This window comes from Ambystoma mexicanum, chromosome 4p, assembly GCF_040938575.1.
Source record: "Ambystoma mexicanum isolate Mex_15411 chromosome 4p, UKY_AmexF1_1, whole genome shotgun sequence".
NCBI classification, from domain to species: Eukaryota; Metazoa; Chordata; class Amphibia; order Caudata; family Ambystomatidae; genus Ambystoma; species Ambystoma mexicanum.
Window position 1 is genome coordinate 1,269,419,666 of NC_090927.1, and position 21,073 is coordinate 1,269,440,738.

General features: G+C 40.5%; 1 protein-coding gene across 2 annotated transcripts in view; it reads left to right on the forward strand.

Moving 5' to 3' along the window:
- THBS2 (thrombospondin 2) overlaps positions 1-21,073 on the forward strand; it is a 389,899-nt gene that overhangs the window by 311,733 nt on the left and 57,093 nt on the right. The window lies entirely within an intron of this gene.

The window sequence follows — 21,073 nt, forward strand, 5'->3', positions numbered from 1 at the left end:
GACTGTGGCGTCCCGGCTGGTGTGCTCCTGGCTCACGGCGCATGTTCAGATCACGTGACCTCATTCAGGACAATTAAGTAATCCCTGTCAAGAAAGCAGTGCTTCTTAATTTGGCTGAAGTGCATTTATAGTTCTCATCCTGATTTCTTGGCTATTTTGGATTTTGATGCCTGTTTACCTGGATTGCTGCTGTCTTCTCCGTGTCTGCTTCGTTCACCCCAGTTTGACTGCCTTTTTCCTGCTTGACTCGGAATGCTGCTCCTGATCTGGTTTGGATTTCATTGGTTTGTGTGTGCCTTCGTCTTGCTCTATTTAGAACGCTACCTGGATTGATTTTGGTCTCGCCCTGGGACTATTAGTACTGCATCATCTTGACGTACCTGGATCATAAAGACCCCGTATCAAGTGTGTGGAGTTAACCCTTTTCCCAAGTACCGTTGCACAATGGACTAGAGACTTCCTTGCTGTGTGGCGGCTACTTTCCAACAGGCGTCCGCATGCCAATGGGATAGGCGATTGGACTAGAGACTCTTGCGCATACGCGTCCTTGTGCCGTCGGGAACAGGTTCCTTTGGGTACACTCCACCTACCTTGGTACTCCAACGATGCATCTCTTCAGGACTGTGCCCCAGTGACTTTCGTATTCTTTTACTCTGTCACACACTCACAGACATTTGACATTGTACCTTAACATTGTCTAATAGCAGGGTGTGTATATTACAGGTCTTGGAGGTACGGTTGGGGAAGATTCACACATCTGACCATTACAATCCAGTCGTGTCACGGAACACTTATCTCTACCACCTGATAAGGTTAGTCAAGATTAGGTTCATCTTTGTCTATTCTGCATTGAAAGAAACTTGGTCTAAAAGGATTCTTTCTTCTGTCTTAGGTTGGTTGGTGAATCGTTGGGTCCATTCATTCGAGGAATACATCCTGTTGCTTTTTTTTAATTATGAACATCAGGTTCTATTGCTAGAAAGAATCTGCCGGCTACACTACGAGGGCAATCTTGATACAGAATTCTGACAGGTTCTCTGTGTGAGGAAGGGTATCTCATATCAGGCTTTCTTCAAGATGTAAAGGCTTTTGAGACCAATACTTACATGCAGTGTAGTGAGGATGCTCCAAATTCTGTGTAGGACTCAGTGCAGAATGCTGCACTTTGATTAAAAAAGGCTGCTTGTTATAGCAGTGTCTACCTATGACATCACGTGCTAGCGTTCATGCCGTCATTGTAAACAAAAATGGAATAAGTTTACGGATACACATATTAGTTAAATATAATGAGGTATAATGAAGTATGACCTTTAACAATCACTTATATTCTGAGAAGGGAGATTGTATCAACTAGTAATACTAGTGAGAATTTTTTATTTCATGATCATGTTCTCTGTGTAAACATTGGTCTAGCTTTATCACGAAAGAGGGTACTGAAATCCTACCAAGAGATAGAAACAATTGCCACAAATGATCCTAACAGCCAGGATATTTAAAAAAAAACAATGTAATTGGCACATACTATTCAAACAGAAGTATTGCTTTGGAAAACATGTGCATGTAGGATACAGCCCAAAACTACTCCTACAAAAATAATACAGCCATGTCCCAATGCATATAATCCTTACAACTGTTCATGAAGACAGTCCTGAAGAAGGTGGCAACAGTTAGATAACCCACCAAAACCGGTCGACACACACACAGGGAGACAACAGGAAGGGTCATGTTGTATTTCCCATCAAAACCAAGGGCAGATCCAGAAATAGAATAGCTATGCCCCTGGTATAAGTCTTCACAGTATCTTTTGGCTCCTCAGTTAGAGAATTAGTTTTCACAGGGACACATTCACCTTCAATATTGGCCAGTAAAGTAATCATTGCCAGGATACTGTTTGGGAACCATCCCCAGCTAACACTTTTAAGATTCCATAGGAGAAGGTTCTCATGCTGGCTGTCCTGTTTGTATCACAACCAACTACCTATACAATAATCAGTACTAGAGCTAACAGATAATGATTTAAATTGAAATTGAGTGAATAAAGAGTTTAAAAATAAATAATTGATGTTTCCTTTTCCCTCACTCTATCCATTATTAGATAGGAGGCATATCAGTGCTGACTATGTATAGGGTACTAGATAGGTAGGGATAGATAGAACTCTCTTAATCCCTCTCCTTTCTGTCCTAAATAGTCTCTTAGATTTATGTCAAAGACTTGCTCAGGATTTAGAATGTATCTGTAAAAACAACTCTAGATGTGTGCTATAAGACAGAATCTAACCATCTTTTTCTGCCCTTCTCACCCCCGGAGATAGTTCAAACCATTGAGAAGCATTATAAATGTTCAACGGAAACAATGAACTGTCAAGGTATGTAGCCCCTTTCCCTCTTCGCGTTAAAGGAAAAGGACAATGAATGCCACCAAGAGGAATACATTGAAATTCTACTAGATAAAGACACTCTTGAAGGCAGTCACTCTTCTCTTACAGGAAGCCAATGACCAACTGGAGAACCACTCATTCAAAATCAAGCAGAAATAGCCATGTCTGAGGTAGAAAACACCATGTATCAATCTTAACAATCTGAAGAAGATTTGTCAATGCTGAAATCACATCTAAATGATGAACAACTCACCATTTACCTAGAAGTCACTGAAGGAATTGAGCCTCTGCTCTTGTATGTAAATGGTGAAGCTGGTTCTTAATTAAAATGATTAGGAAATGTGTAGAAGAGTTAACAAATAACAATCTTTCAGCTGTTATAACAGCCCCCACAGCGATAGCTGCCTACAACATGGGATGTATAACTTTCCACTGACTACTTCTCCTCCCAGTAGAACACCAAAACAAATTAGAATACTACAAATTGTCAGCAGAAGCAAATGAAAGTCCCCTAGCAGATGAAGTCAACCTAGTTTCCAACCTTTTGCTCACTTTTATTCATCTGAGAATTCAGGAAGTCCTAAAAAATCGACTACGAAGAACTGTTTGGAGGAAAACGTGATTGTTTTCGGAGACCTCCTACAGTTAACACCACTAAAAGATCAACTAATATTCAAAACATTATGGCACAAAAAATGCTGTGATAGGCTCAGCAGCATTGGGGTTGTAAATCTGCTACAAGGAGCTAACTCAAGGCATGCACCAGGCTGCAGGTCTAACCCCTGCTAACATTTTAAAAAGCATTAGAACTGTTCTGCTTACTAAAGCTGCACAATTTACCATAAAAACTAGAGTAATTCTTGGGTTGTGTGGACAAATAAAATCTGCCCCTGATGTTATGGAACTATGAACAATGAACTAAAATGCATGTGCTTAATGCCAACACTTGCAAGCAGTAGCCAATTCAACGATACAATGTTGAAAAAAGAAATGCGACCCATAGTGCATATCAGCTCCAACGACAAATTATAAGTGCATGGCATGACACTCCATATGTTCCAACAAGCACACTACTAAATAGCTAAAAAAGCTTTAAAAACAGAACTAATACAAACAGAAGCTATAGAAGGTCTTCCTGCAATCCCACCCAAAAAAGCAAAGAAAAACTGCAGGTCCTTCAAATGATCAAACACAAAACTCTGTGGTCCAAAAACAACTTCAGGTCCATCAATAAACAAAGCAACCAATCTCTCTTCATCCAAAAACAACTGCAGGCCCATCAAAGAATACAGAGGCAATATTTTCTGGTCCGTTTAAATTCCGCAACACAACTGGTGTAAATTGCTGTGCAAATGCAACAATCAATATTCTCTTCCTCTTCCTTTACTCTGCGGGCTCCCTCCTGTCCCTCTAGACCACTTAGTTCCTCTGCCACCAACTATTTGTGTGTAAAGCGTTTTGCTAAACAGATGGCAGGGGTTCGCTCACTTTCCTCTTTGGGCTCCCTCCTCTGGAATAGACTCCCCCTCCCTAAGTGCCTTGAGCAGGATCTTCTCAAATTTCGGAAACTCCTTAAGACTGTCGTCTTTTCCTTCTCATTCCCTCCTTCTCTCCTCTGCTAATCCCACAGTTGCTGAATCGCTGTCCTTGGCCCTTATGCATCCTCGGGGCATTGACCTCCCTCACCAATTCTTCCCAGCTCATGTCTATCCACAGCACTTTGCATCTGCACACCATCCTCTCTGGAGGCTCACATGTACACCTCCCACGGCACAAGCTGTGTAGCACTCAACATTCTTAGCACTTCGTCAATGACTCACCCATGAGTACGGACTCCCCAGCACTTACCCCTTCTTCCCTCTTCCTTTCTGCACTTGCGTGTTCTGAATACTCACAAGGCATAGTAGGTTCATCACTCCTCCCTCTATTCTTAAATATTGCGTTGCAGTGCATTTCCCCCCCCTGCTCTATCCCTGCCCTGTGGGTGCTTTGAAACAGTATTTTCTTATTGTATAAGTGCCTAAAAAGCAAACAATAAATAAATAAATACATACATAATGCTGCTCTGCTAATTGTTCAGAACATTTATTTAAACAGCTCAGACCAGTTGCGTTTACAATTGATCGTCCTTCATAGAAATGCCACAAATAATCCTGACAGCACCTACAGTGGACAGTGTCTCATGTACAAGTCAAGAATTGGACCACTGGATAGGAATGATTACATTCACCATAAATACACAGAAAAGTCTGCAAGAATTCCTAATGTACTCACTATAAGTAACATTCCTTTCATACATGCTGAAATATACATCCACGTTCTGCAACCATCTTTCACAAAAGCACATCCCTAATGAATGATTTTTGTATGTATCCATATCAAATTGTAAATCCAATCCATTTCACCAGCCTCTGCCAAATGCATATTATGCTGTTTTGCAATTCAGACAATCGCACCAGCATACAAATAGATGTACATGGCCAATATGTGATACTAATGCTTTTAAGGACAATGCAGATGGTACCAAAAATAACTGTACGCTCACTAGCTTTACACACAGCCAAGTATCTGTTGGCATGAAAACCTTCAGAGTAGGCATAATATACCATACTTTTGCCACAACCACTTCAGCCTACTATACTGCATATGTGAAAATAATACGTGCTTGGTTTGAATGTAACAACACTTCTGTTACTTGAAAACATAGGTTACCAGCAAATCTAACAAATGCCTACTTAATATTCCTTAAACCCAAATGTACTCATCAAAGTACACTAAGAAAACTTAATGACTACAAAACACAGTTAGAATATGCCAATGGGTATCTAACTGCTTTAAACATACCCTTCATTACAATACACTTAAAACATGCCAAGACACTTATACTTACCTAATACACCCATAGTAGTACAATAGTACTTTTCAAATCCAATACAGTTAAAATACACCAATGGAGATCTAACCACTTTAAACACCCACAAATAATCTGTAGCAAGTAAACTTTAAAATCATCTAAATGCCAGAAACTGTATCTGTTTACAATTTCCTTTTTAATCCACCATGGATTTTTTCCAATGATTACTACATGTTAATACAACAACGGTGTACCACGTACAAATGTTGTACCAAACATAGCACATACAATGTACTATTTATGAGGGTAAAAACATTAAATAATTAAATATCTATGTACGACTGTAAGAAATGAAATGCTTCAAAGTATGTTGCATAACAAATTATACTTTTTTTTCTTCACAGAGAAACAACCAGTTTGCAGCCTTGTTACCATATTACACTAACTGTCCACACCCAGTATTAATTACTCTGGGTATATTAGTGTAGTCATAATTACTGAGGAGAAATAACTATGGCTTTCACCAGGGTCCAGAATTTTACATTCCAACGTTATTACAATATTCAAGCTAGCATCCATACCCACCATCAACTACTATTAACATGTGACTGTATCCATAATCATGTAGGACACACGATTGTAGCCATGGCCAGTATGCACATTGGAGGATTATAAATACTGTATACAATTCAATAATACTCTTCAAACCCAGCATCTTACAGTGGTTATAATCACTGGCCACAAAATGTTGTGGACATAGCCAGTGTTCATATTTGTGGGGTCATATTCTGCAGCCATTCCCCAAAACAATCTGGACACAACCCATGATCCCAACAAGACCCGTCAATCATTTTATAAATATTGTATACACTTCAATAATATCCTTCCACCATATTACAAATACTGTATACCCCCCTATAATTGACATAATTACTATGCACTTAATACTGTGGCCATGGCCAGTGTCCCGTTTATTGGGGGCATGGCTGCCACAACAATACAATTCAACCGTATCACAAACACTAAAATGACACCATCATAGAACATAAGTCATCCTATTTTCTGTTACTATTGTTTGCCAATGTAATAAATGTCCACGGACATGGCTTGGCCACAGGACCCAGATGGCAGATGCGGGTCCTCAAACTACCTTGTTGTCTGCGGACGTCACCGCACAGAGCAGACCTTCTACTCTTTTTAGCTTAATCTCTGTAACACTCCAGGATTGCCTACTTTCAAATAGTCACACATCCATCCACCAATCAAATCCACAAACTACATGGAATCCTCCTACTCACTTCACTAGATCAGATGTACCTTTCAACTCTCACAGTGCAGAAATGTGCCAGGCAAACAATGTTCCTTTATTTTGTATTATGCCATGGAAAAAGAAAAGCTCTGCAAAAACACACATATACATATACATCCCCATAACAATATCCTCTTTTTTAACCACTGCTATCAGTGCCATATATTACCACCATGTTCCACCTGCTCACATCTAGTGCAAGTTAATTGTATCATAAAAGTGATCAGGAAGTGCATTCTTCTTAACTTTACAAGATTAGAAACATTTTACTGCTGCTCATACACCTATGCATTGTCAGTGTTTCACTCAGATCCAATTAAAAATACCCACCCCAGCTCATACACCTACGCATTGTCAGTGTCTCACTTAGATGCTATTAAAAACAGCCATCCCTGCTCATACATCTATGTATTGTCAGTGTTTTACTCATATGCTATTAAAATAGCCATCCATAAAATGCAGCACATTTCCCTGCATATAAGCCTTCACTATTTTACAAGCACTGCTAACAGATTACGTATAGTGCCAACATATTACACATGCTCACAAAAAGGTTCCACTTACCAATATTGTAGAAATGTTTTGCAAATGCGTTTTACTTACTTATAAAAAAAAGGTACAAATGGTGGGGATCCTAATTCACCTATACATATTTTTTTACTTTTAAAATGCTGCTATAAAATACATTTTTAAAACAACAGCATTCATTTAAAATGTGTCCCTGTTTTTACGCAGGTTCCTTTTCAATAAAAAACAAGCACATAAAAAAAAAGACAATTTACACACAGCTTTCAGGAATTGTCCACAGTAAAACAACACCATCAAGTAGTCTAAAGGATCAGACTTACGAAAGAGAAGTAGCATTAGTTCAATAGGACCATCAATTTATCTAAATTATCAGTCTCGCAAAAGAGGAGGAAGAGTAGTTGAGTGTAAGTGGAGGTCCACACTGTAAGAAATTGATATGTTTAGCCTATGAGGCTTTGTTTAAGTGGAGGTGCAAACTGTAAATGTACTCAATGTTGTTTTAAATCCAGCTTGGATTTTTTTCCCAGTGACCCAATGATTACTACATGTGCATACAACAACACTGTAGCACGCACACATGTTGTACCGAACTTAGTGCATACAATGTACTATTTATGAGGGTCAAATAAAATAAATATGTACAACTGTATCTGATTATATTTTGCAACATATGTCCTATAACTAATTATATTTTATTTTCTTTACAGACACAGCAGTGTAAAGTATACCCTTCTCACCATATCCAACTAAATATCCATACCTGATATAAAGTTAATTGTAATTTGTAATCCTAGTAACCACATTATTCAATTTACAACATGCATAATTAATTACATAATAACTATCCATATATTAATATGACTATGGCCAGTGTCCAAGTGATTGGGGGCATGGATGACACCATGTCACCAAGAATCTGGACACTGGCTGTAGCCACAACTATACAACTATGCCCCAAGTATCTACACATTGGCCAAGGTATAGCCGTGCCAAGCCCATAACTATACACTTAACCCATGGCATAACCACTTTACACACTTCAGTAACAACTAACATATTTATTTTTATTCCAAAATCACACTCACTACTTTCATAAAATATGTATACATATACCAACACACAGAACACCTCCCAGTGTGACTGATGTTCACCTCCAAGTCCCAATGATGTCAGAATACGCCCACAGACAGTAATATTGACCATGGACTTGGTGGCACCCACACAGCCCTTTTCCAAATATATAAATATAAATGGCTTCATCTTAGCTTTCTTCCACTTCACCACCCTTCCCAGACACTCCTTTGGCCACAAAATAACCAAAATATATTTTCCAGAGCGTTTGCCCCGCTGTCCTCTCCGTGTACAAAGGTTGTAATCAGCAATCTAATATGGCGACCATTTGAAAAGGTTTGACACAGCTAATATTTTTTTATAACCGATCAGTGGACTCGTTTGATGTCCGTGAACACCACGCTGCCCCCTGATTGGCTTAGAAGCATCCGTGGACGCCGAATCAGGAAATTAGGCTGCAGACCAGACGCAGATATAACAGATTTATTTCAACATACCTTTGGCCCATTTTTTAAAAAGCAACTGGACGTATTTACTCCAAATTTGCAAAAGCACGCTGTTGAGACCAGGCTGCCACACCTCACGCAAATTTGTTGCAAATCCATCCAGTGGTTTTGGCTGTAAGTTTGAGCACATTTTGTCTCGATGTATGTCTATGGATTTCAAATGTTTTGGGACCCCCTTATAACTTTGCACCCGCTCCACAAATACTCAACAAACCTCACAAAATCATTCAGACGTTACCATATCCTTTTCTTTGTAAAGGTTGGTGAGCATTTGTGGAACTGCACCAAAGATATAAGCCACCAGAAAACTTCTCTTCTTATGGGTTGAGCAACTTAACCATAACTAAGGAACAATGCTTTCTTACTTTATTTTCTGTTCTCAGTGCATAGACACCATTATTACTGGTTCCATTCTTCGATTAAACTTCTGTCTGTACTTGCACGTGTAAGAGTAGGAGAGATGCATAGGAAGTGATGTCAACTGTTAAAAGAGAGACAGTAAAAGAATGGTGAAATTACATTAAGTACACATGTTAAGAAGTGCTGTACCTGATAGATGCAGGAAGAGTCTAGTAGGTGATCTAAAAATTGGATTAACTGGGTTGTGCTTAAGAAGTAAATAGTTAATCAGAAAGCAACTGCACTACTTATAAATAAGTCAAGAAATACTTGATATACTTTGGTTGTAATAGCAATGCATTAACGATACTCACAATACCTGATTACCATATTAGACTTGTTGGGCTTAAGAAACAAATTGACAGACAGTGCCTGATGGATACTCAGGCGCATGAAGGATTATTTAATTGAGCCACTCTATCAAAATCACATGCCTCTTGATATTCATTGATTGCCTTCAGCAGTGGTGGAATGCTTGAATGCTCCACGGACAGGCTTGCTAACAATGTAGGCTGTGCTAATACATATATGTGTTTCACTGTTAACAGTGATGCTGGCGGTAGACCTGGTGCATTTTGGATATCTATACCTGGGTCCCTGTGTTGAAATGGTGACTGATAATCCAAATGGGAGGCACGGTTAAGTGGCGGCAGACGTTCAGCTGTTTTGTGAATGTTTGTAGTGAGGGAGAAAGTCACAAAGTGGAGGGCAGAGAACTTCAGGAACTGAGAGGATCACCAGACAGTGCTTGTTTTCTGGTATTTAATATGTCAAACATTTGACATACTAGTGCCATTGCATTTAGGTTGTTGTTTATGTTTGGTAACCTGCTTTGCCATTGTGGCAAGCTTTGAAAAAGATACATATAATATAAATTGAAGGTGAGCCTATAGAGAGAGCTAGTGTGGTCATGTATGCGTAGGAGTGTGGTTAATGTTATGCTGATATCAGGTGAGACATATTGATGCATGGATGACAGATTAGGGGGGCAGCTTGGGGAGATATTTCAGGATGGTGTTGCTGCCCTCAGTATGGAGCAGGACTATAACTTCAACCATGGTTAGGATGTTGTTAGGAACAAGGAAGGGTACAGCCCTCCAGAATAGATTATCTTGTTACCAAACCACTTTGTCATTAATTTGTATGTATTCTTTGGATGCTAGGTCATTGTTTCTTTGGTTATATATTTGCCCAGGGATTTACCCGTAGCGGGGAGGCTGGGATGAAGCAGGTGAGGTGCATCACCATTGGAAAGGTGTGTAGTATGTGCTCTGTGTAGTTTTCTGTTTGAGGTGCATGGTGCACATCCTGGCTTGAAATGTGTCTTTTTATATATGTTTTTGGATTTTTGAGAGGAGTGAATACATCCAGCTCTTCACCATTCTAAATGTACCACTTCCACTAATGGTGCATATTTATGACATGGTCCCATGCATGAGAATGATACAATGTCTGAATGTTCCGTTGGTCTAGTGCAGTATGAATTCTGCACATACAACAGTCTACCAAAGATTGTCTGAATGAAATATATATATATAGTTAGTTACTTCTGCTGGATGTTTTTACTTAAATTAAATTCCTTGTCACTATGTCTTCCATTGTTGTAGTTATTGGTCTGCTGTTCTCTCACTGTCTTTTATCATTATGAATAACATAAAGCTCAGTAATTGTGGAAAAGGGTGTACTGTACATGCACATGAGGTTTGGTTAGTTTTCCATAGCTACATCTGCAGGTTTCAATGATTTTTCCACTTTGAACATTTAACTGCAGTCTGTAACAGCAAACACACAAGCTGGAGGTCATGCTGCCCAACAGGCAGCCATTTTCTAAAGGGGTAATGACCAAGTGTGCATGCGTGCATGACCGCCACAGAAATCTACTATTCTAATTCAGCTCCACATGATCACCTATTCACAAGAGATTGCCATCAGTGTGCCCCTCTGCCCAACTCTACTGCCCTGTTGTAGTCCCAGCTGCAGCCAATGGCTACATGCAAGCCATTTCTCTGATACAGGCAAAGTACCCCAGTTATAAGGCTATGTACATCAACTCATGTTACAGTCTACCTTCTGCTACGTTACTCTGATTCTTCATTTCCTTTCACTCCTGTTTTTAGACTTTGACCATGAGGCTTTTATGGGACTTAGTCATATGTAAAGGAAGATCGCTTGATGCATACATCAGCACAATTACATTTTCTCTAATGAGTTCCAAAGTTAAGGAGCCAGCCATAAGAAGAAACAATATAATTACATGTGGTGACTGTTGAGCCAATACGGTTGCTCAAAATCTGGGTTTCGTCTAACAATCTTAGTCCAAGTTCAGAGCAAGCCATACATTGCTCACACCTGTCCGACATCTTCCCACTGACTGAACCCTTGCTCACTGTTCTTAAAGAGGCACAGCTCCACCTCACTGACGAGGCCCAACCAGGCCGAAACACGTGTCTGTGGTTGCTGTTGGTACTCTTGTTCAGAAGGGAATTGCCAGGCATTTCGGTGCTGGACTGCCCTTGGGCAGGACAAAGACTTATATGTAGTGGAAATTTCTCTTCTTAGAAAGGATGGTGAGCTAAAGACTCAGGTTGAGACTCTAATCCGGAATATAGGTGGTTAGTAGAGAAACACCCAGAAACCCCTTGTTTATGCCCGATCTTCTCCCACACCTTTGTATCCTCATGTTACTTACCTCCTAACCTTATCTGTCAGTTTCACAGGTAAGGTGCTCCTGTGCAGCCATTCAAATGCAATAATCACCCCTCCCCACGCCATGGACTTGATGCGCTGGTAGCAGCACTTGAAGCCTGGTGTTAATGCCTGAACAAAGCAGGGGCCTAGAACTTGGATCTCAGGCCGTTACCTGCTTGTAAAGGCCATGGGCGGCAAGGCAGATTATTGTGTAATACACTGCGGAGTCCCAAAAAATATTTTCAGCGTAAAGGAAACCGCTGTACATAAATCAGAGTACTTATGGGGCAAAAGGTGTGATAGATTAAACAATATAATGCTCTGTGAAGGTAAAACAGAGTAATGCTCTGTTCAGAAAAGCAGGTATCAGAGAAGATCTTTGAGGGAATACAAAAGTAATTGAAATAAACAGACACCAGAGGTTAACAACAGTTCTAAGTCCCTGAAAGGCTTTTGTATTGTATGATTCAACGAGCAGTTAAAAAAAGAAAGGAACATGACCTACTACAATATTCTTAATGGTCAATTTTATAAAACTGTTTACTGATGCCATACAAGTTACTCATCATAAAATTATTGCAGTGTGGTGTTATTGAAATACTTAGGGTACCATGTATTTCAAAATAGTACTGCTTCCATAATTCTATGACAGATACAAAACTGTCTGCTCATGCCATGTGATCAGTGGCCGAGACAAATGGAATTTCAGGGATCGAAATTCGGATTTGTTGAACAGGAGTAAAAAGCTGCCCCTGGATATATGGCATCGCCTGTTAGGCAGGAGCAACCTCTGGGGAACCAGGAGCCAGTCCATAGAAGACAGCAAATCTGCGCTGTGCGCAAGATGCAAAGTCTTCACTTTTTGTCCATTAAATATTATAAATGTCCCTTGGGTGTGTTCTTGATAAGCATACCCCAAAATCTACACAGTTACTATCTCATTGCTATTTTTGAATGGTGCCACTTGCCTGGGGAGTCAAAAGAAGCTCCTGGTAGGTGTTGGTGTCAAGCTAACCAGACTCCCCTTGGTGATAACCAGGAGCTAAATAGCTCCCAGATCCTGGCAATTTTGAACCCTGGAATTTAGTGTGGCTGCTGATACCATTCCTCAGTGGAATAGATCTTGCCTGACATAGATCCTTAGCTTCCTGTGTCTAAAGTCCCAATCTACATCTTACTAATGATGACCAATGGGACTAAAATGTCTATATGATTTCTTGTGGTCCCAAACAATTTAGGCTTGGCTGTCCTTTTGGTGTGGGACTACTGTGAAGGGTTGCCATGTGGCAATGGTGTAAAAGCCCTTTCTTTTTTACTTTTAGTTAATGATAAGAAAATGTGGGTAATCCATCTCAGAAAGGGTGGTATGCGAACCAAACTCCCTTTTCATAAAACCCCATGCCAACAACATAGTTTGCAGATGTGCCAGTTGCATCAGTCTGATGACAGAGCTGCAGCACGTGCTCTCCAGTGGCAGAGTAGGTCCAAAGGTCACCTGTGCCCTTATGACAGCTGGCGGAGGACAAGGCTCATGCAGGCAGAGGCTGCATAGCCTTCAGCATCTCTGATTCAAAACACCTTAATAATGATCCTAAACTATCGCCTGGTGGTATGGTAATTTTTAAATATAAGCCTTATCTAGGTTTTGGTTTGGAGGCAGATAGTTCCCTTAATTTATTATGCCACATCAATTTTCATTTATACCAATGCCAACACTGTGCATTCAGACAATTTATAAGAGGCATTGTGGATTCCAGGCAGCCTGGCTGTCTGCAAATAGGTGAATGAGTCAAAATACGTGATTCCCACCTCTGTTGAATCTATGGAAGGATTGATAACTTCTTCCCACCAGATCCAGTAGCTCCCACCTGGAGCATCAGGATCCAATACACTGAGAGCCTGGCATCAAAGAGATGCAATTCCCTATACAATGCCTGCCAAATGCTAGAGGGTGGCACCAGAGAGAGTCTTTGAAGTTGCAGGCTGAGGTGGAGTGGAGTTAATACAGTCAGAGAGCACAAGGGGGCTTGAGGAATGAGTCCTCCATTTTACATTTCTATCACATTTTCTCTTCTTCATGCCCCCTCCACTTCCCACACAACAAGGCATTCTGTGTATGACATCAGTGAGCAAAGGTCTCTTGTCCCAAGGACAGGGATTGGACCCCTTAAAGCAGGCTCGCTTTCATCCAAACCCCTGCAACCTTTTACCTATTAAAGAGGGTGTCTCCCAATCCTTAGATTCACTTTTGGACCTTCACGCACATCACAAAGAATTCATATGGATCCTGTTCGGAGACCAGTCCTTTCCAAAGCCCTCTGCCAGAGATGAAAGCAGATATTCCAAGGCAGAGGAAAACTCTGCTGCCTACCCTGGGCACATTGGGGTGATTTTGCTGAGGATCAAGGCATAACACTAGCAAAACTCCCTAGCTGGGAGAACAGAGCCTAAAAATGACTCACCTTGTCCTGAAGCCCCTTCTGCAGTGGGTCTCACAGCATTCAGAAAAGCAACAGCTCCTTTTTACTTTGCTAGAATCACTTCAAACCACATTCAAACAATCTATGCCACTTTTGCACCACCAGGACATGTGGTGCTGCCATATACACACACCTCTTAACTTTGAAGTGCTGCTTGCATCCATTAAACCTGTTTGGTGCAGCATCATCCCAGCATAGCTTTGTCATCTATCAGACTCAAACACCGGCACACCCTGCAGATGACTGCGATAAACCGCTGAATCGTCAAACCAAACGTGAAACCACTAGTTCACATTGCAGCTCAACTTGAACTGCTGGAGCATTGTGTTACTCATCGTCTCGAACCAGCGGTACTCATTATTTCATAGATCACTTGATCGCCAAACTGCTCCTGGTGATCCATCCACCTGCATCACTCAATGCCACCCTCAAATTGCACGGAGTATCACTTTAAACCTGATTCAACAGTGACACACGACTTGGAATCAAAGTGACTCACCACCAGCGAACCCAGTTTGAGCTGCAAGCATTGCATCTTGTAACCTGGTTTAATTCTGTACAACTGCCTGAGAAGTGAAATCAGGTACTATTGAGAACCCCTGTTCCTTTGGTCCATTTTTGGGGCCCTTGAAATTGGTTATGCTCTGTGTTGCATATTTTCTTTAAAGAGCATATCCTTCTGATTGACATTATTGCAGTTCTTGCCTTTTTGCCACCTGCTAAAGATCCAGAGTGCGGAAACATACTTATTCTGAATTTCCTGACTTCTTTTGCAAGGATGGATATTTATAATGTGTTTAAAAGTTAGTTGCATAATTGATTTGTTTTATCAAAGTATGTATATTTGTATAGATCCTTAATTGAACATTTTTTTTTTGGAATGGTTGGACTATTGCTTTGTGGGTTGCTAATGTTTACATCATTCATAGCTATGGCCCCTCCCCTTTCCAATATTGCATAGGTGAGAATAGCCACTCACTAAGGCAACCATATCAGCCTTATCGCAAGCAGATACAGCAGGAACTGGAACTGATGTAACCAAAGATGTTGAGAATAAGCAAACTCACTGCTAACTGACACACGTGCATGCAATAGACACAAAGCAAAAACGCACTCACCATGAAGAAACACAGACACTAGGTTCAACATGCATTTATACACAAAGAATATTGCTTGCAACCATAAAGAAGCAAAGAACATAACATAGACAATGTATATGCTGAAATGCAACACAAACGATATACGTATGTAGCTCACTAACATAGAACATGGCAGTAATGGGCAGCCATCTTTTTCAAAATGAAAGCAGCATCATGCATGGAAATTAATGCAAGGCCTCAAGTCTTCATGAAACTTGAAATGCAGTATTGACTGAAATACAGACATGCACTGGGCACTGACAGGTAGCTGCGCAGACACTGCCAATGTTACTGAGAAATTAGGAGGGTTTGAACTGCTCATAAGGGAACGCTAGATATTAATTCTCATGGCACAATGCATATTTCTCTACGATTAATTAAAGAACAACCAGGCTTTGAAGGCCAGGTGCAGAGTAATTATAAGCTAGGAACTGATCGACTAAGCCTCTAGTGGCCAGAAAGTATATTGGCTAAAATCTCAGTAAATGCACGGTGAACTAATTCAGAACATGGTCCACTCACATGTGATCCATAATTCAAGAACACTGTCTATTCATTAAGCTCAGACACAGATAGGCACCTGATTCGACTCCCCACACATTCTCAGAAATGCAGTGCCAAGTAAGAGTTCACTCTGGCTCATAGCCCAGGGTTAAGGGATAGTATCCTTTTTTAATTGAAAGGAAAACAGTTCCTACACCTCTCTTCTCATACTCCCATTTGGGTCATGTTTTGATTTTTATTTGTTTATTTGTATTGCGCCGACTGCCCGCAGGCATCGGGGTGCATACATGGAGACAAAGACAAACCAATAGTGGCACAGAATGAAACAGGAAAATTACAGTACAGGTGGAGATGAGACATTTTCAAGGCAGAGGGTCTTGCAATGTAGTTTACTTGAAAAGCAAAGTTTTAAGCTTTTTATAAAAGGTGGAGTGATTGGTCTCTAAACTAAGACAGTTCAGCAGTTTGTTCCAGCTAACTGCTGCACGGTTGGGGGAAGCTCTACCCATACCGAGTTCTTTTTTATGTTTCAGGATTGTTATAAATCCCTTGGCCTGTCAATTGCCCAAGGTTGGTCACTAATATGTCAACCAATGAAAACCTCCAATGCTAGGCCACCTGTTACGTATTGTGCCAAGCAATAGCTTATTATAGAGATTACATGTATTCACTATTATCAATTGGAATTGTGAGACACCCTATAACCAATGAGAAGACTAACCACTATATATTGTATAGGTAGTTGATTCCCTTAAGAATACCTCCACTCCGTAGGTTTTTGTACCAACATTGTAGTATGATGTCAGTAGTGATGTATTTTTTGGATTTATAAACCATTGTTTTGTATGCAGACCTTTGAGAGCTCCACGATTTCAATACTTCTATGCTGTCCCTTGTTTATGTGGATTGTTAATAAAGCAAGTTTTGCCTTTCACTTTGACTATTTCCAATATAGAGTGTGGGATTTCCCAGCCTCTCCTTTCTGCTTAAACTGGGGGTTTACTAGACCACTTTTACACTACGCTGTCAAATGTACATCCCTTCTAGGATTATACCCTTCCCTCTGCCCATGTTACCAGGAAGGGGAAAGGATGTATATCTCTTGGCTGTGCCTGTTTTACCTTTTTAATTGTAATCACTGTTGGTTTGTAATAGTGTGAGTGCTGAGTAGGTTGTCTACCCACTACTCATCATAGTAATGCAGCAGAGCAGAAGCCATTTCTTGATAGGAACCACAGCTCATTTGCATATTGGTTTCTCCTGCTGTAATGGTACACAAGGATGAAAAGAAATGCTTTAAGGTGCTGCAAAGAGCAGTTGACAATTTGTATGAATTATTTAAAGTTTGTTTTCTCTCTATACATTCACTCTTCATTGTCACCCTTCCTTATTGAGCCTTACCTGTCCACCCTCTGATCTCGGGCTCAGGTCCCCTCCCCCAACAGCCGCTTACCTGCACTGCCTTCCTGGCAACCCTCGCACTTGGGGACTTGTTCTGTACCCCTACAGTCCCACTACCAGCACTTGACACCTGATGTCTGCTCTTACCCTTGCCACCTTCTGGCCGTACTCTACCTACTGTTATTTATTATATTATCCCATGTACCGCACTGTACCCCAGCCGCACTTTCCCCCTTCCCCCTTCCCCCTTCCCATGCACTTGCGCAATCTTAATGACACCTGGCCTAGTATGATCGTTGTCTGTCTTCCCTCTGTTCCCCCTCCCTTGCCTCGTCGCGCCTTGAAACACTTGTGTATAGGCGCATTATAAATGCCATATCATATCATAAAGTGAATTACTGCATGTGGTAAAATGAGTTTACCATTTGTTTTTAAATCATTCTGAAAACGAACACAAAGAACCCGAACACATAATAAGAAACCAAAAGCGGATTTACCTTTCACTTCTTTTTCTTAATCAGAAGTTAGAAGTATGCAAAATAAATTTAAAAAACGTGCAATGCACAATGTTCACATGTTATTTCAAATCTGTGATTTAAAGATGTCAATGAAACATTCATAAGCACAATCACCTGCCAATATTTTTCCCACAACAAATGAACCTTGCTATAATAGGCTTCAAAATGCTTTTCTTTGCGATAAATGCCAAGGATCCTTCTAAAAACTAACCTTGAACTTAACACTAGTCTTGGCAATATAAAGGCTTCTGTCACATCTGAAGCTTGTTGTATAAACGGGAACAAATATGAAAACAGCTGTTTATGTTTAAAAATGTAAGCACACCTTTCCAGGCTTTGACTGTCTAAGATGCAATAATTCAAAGCCTCCAAAAAAAAAACCCATTTGTTAATTTCATGGCAACATTATTTCATTTACACGCCTCTCAATTGTACTAAATTCACCAAGAATAATGCTTGACTATGTGCATCCCCGGACTGCAAGCGACCTCTGTCTATCTGGATAACGCCCACATGGGAAGTTCCTTTATCTGCTTCACTCCCCTCTGAGCCTCGAAGGAGTCCACAAAGTCGTTTGCCCAGTCTTGCCTGTCAGTGAATGCTGCACATTAGAAGGGACAGTGTCTCCTCCAGATCCCAGAGCAAGAGACGGTGCACCAGCCCAAGAAAGAGCGAGACAGCCTACCGGCTGCAATGCTATTTAAACCTTCTGTCTAAGACCACCCATAATGTATATCTGGCCTACATAAACTTTAATTAAATACCTCCTCCAAAAGTGATGTCATGTGTCCATCAGAACCACCTCCCTTTGGCAAGCTGATTCACAAAGAATTTTTTAGAAACACATGATCAGCCAGGCTGCTTAGAATGGAGCAACGGATGACAGTGTGACATTTCTCTGTGCAGTTCTTTCCTGTTCTAGCAAATGAACAATGGAGCTAGTTTGAGCAGTTTGTCTCACATCAAACTCTTGTCATGTATTCACTGCAAATCTAATTCTTTCACATTTATTTTCCTGCATTTCAAATGAGCCTTGCACAGCCCAGATGCCTTCACGTTCAGTTTATCAATCTGCACCAAAGTTTGTACACAAAAGTCATGGACTGATCTGCCCTGAATGTTAATAGGGGATAACTTAGATGTTAGGGGATAGGAATTAGTAATTGTTAGTTTTTATGCTTCATTTCAACTCATTTCATAAATGTGGTTTGGTGCAAAATTATAATATCATGTTGTGCAGTATCAAATTGAAATTCCTCTTTTAGCTAACATGCGATTTATACGTATCCATAATGCTGACATACACCAGATTCAGACTTAGTCTCACACATTAATCTCACATCCTGTGCTCACTGATGAGATTTGTTTTCATCTCTGCTGAAATGTGGAGCCCTAGCTAAAATTCAGAATCCTCTCACCCTATAGTACATGTCTAACCTGACTTGTAATTTGTATTATGCCTTTTCTCCCATATCAGGGTTTAAGGAAAATAGTGGTCTGTACATAACTGAGAGGGGAACCTTGTATTCATGTTTGTGATCTGCCTAGATGAGACAGTGAATGTAATATAGTCAGTACTCAAATAGTAAATGACAGGTCTTAGCTTAGGTAAACCATGATGTGGGTCCCAGGAAAACCCAATGTGACACAGGAGGACTGATAATTATGAACCCCTTTCAGAGGCTAGCAAGACAGACATTTGAGGGGAAAGGATGACAGGTTACAATGATGACAATGGCCGTTTCAGTCGTCCTCACAACAGTGCTATAGTACCACATACAAAATATGTGTACCTCTTAGTCTTGGCTAGAACTGAAAGCTTCATGTGTGGACAAGTGACAACTCCACAACAAGCTCATCCTCTGCCGTTGACTGCAGATCAGACTGCCACTGTGCGAGCAGCCACCAGACAAGGACTAGTTTTGTGGATGCGCACTCTCCTCACATCAATTCCCAGTCAACGCTATGTTTATATTTTTCATTAAATATGCATTCTCTTATATAACTTTCTAGACAGATGACATATGATGGGCAGTAAGATCCACACCAAACAAAGTTCGAGTCACTAACATAATGCTACGCAAAATGACTGGCTGTGCCACATTCTCCTGACACATACTTAAAAACTTTAAAATATCATGGCAAGAGACCAATTGTCTGGCATCTCATTATTGAGATCAGCTTAGGGGCACAGTGAGGCCTTTGTGGATAAATCAATAGGTTAAGAACATAATGCTTGCTACGCACCCTGCGTGCAAGCACTTTGCCTTAAGTACTCAAAGAATTCCAGAGATTCCTTACACATTGACTTATAGCTGTTTATTTGAAAGGTGAATATGTAGGGTAAATAACAGTGTGATGTGGAAGATCAATACACAATTTATTTTTATTTGTTTGCATTTATTTACAGCACACACAACCCTGAGGCATCTATGAACTAGTTACATGAAGTGCTTGATACAAGAATATGCAATAAATACATACTGGAAAATCCTCTCCTCGTGTTGCGGGGAGCTACATCAGACATACATGCTTTGGGTCATGATAGGTACAGGTTAACATACTGGTAAAGCCGTTCCTCATGTTACAGGGAGCTACCTCAGACATGCATACTTTGGTCAAGAGTACAAGTGCAGAAGGTATACATATTCCAGTCTGGGTGTTACTCAGGGTCCAGTTGTCATTAACTAAGACTTAAAGTTGGAAACTCACTGCCAACAAAGGAAACCTAATGATCACAGAAATGGTGGTAATGATCTGTAAAGGCTTTGCAGTTGCAAGGATTAGAGAGCAGCATCCCTTGCATCAAAATACCTTTGCGACAATGAAAGGAAAGAGATTACATGTTATGGGCCAAAGGGAGACCTGCAAATTAAGGGCTTCATTTTGTTGGCTCCTAGAATGCATCGGAATGCACCTCGATTACATTCGCTTCTTCAGCCAAGTTCCTTTCTGATGCATTCTCCTGATTGCCCAAACTAAAGCAGTTGTAGGCACACCAGTTTGGGTAGTCCTTGGATTTCCATGCACACATCTGCTCCATGAATCCAAAACTATGTTAGGTGATAGCAGCCACCATGAAAACATGGTGGTCATTATGTTCGTGGATCCTAACAGATTCCTCCAATGCAAAGGATCAGGCGGAATCTGTAGTGGTGGATGCTTCCTACGGTGCATCAAAGCTGTGATGTGGTGGTGCTTCTCTGCATTGAGCAGCAATAGGCATATTACTCTGGTTTGTTACAGCTGGAACCGTTTTCAAAAATAGAACTACCACAAGAAGCAAAACTAAAGAAAG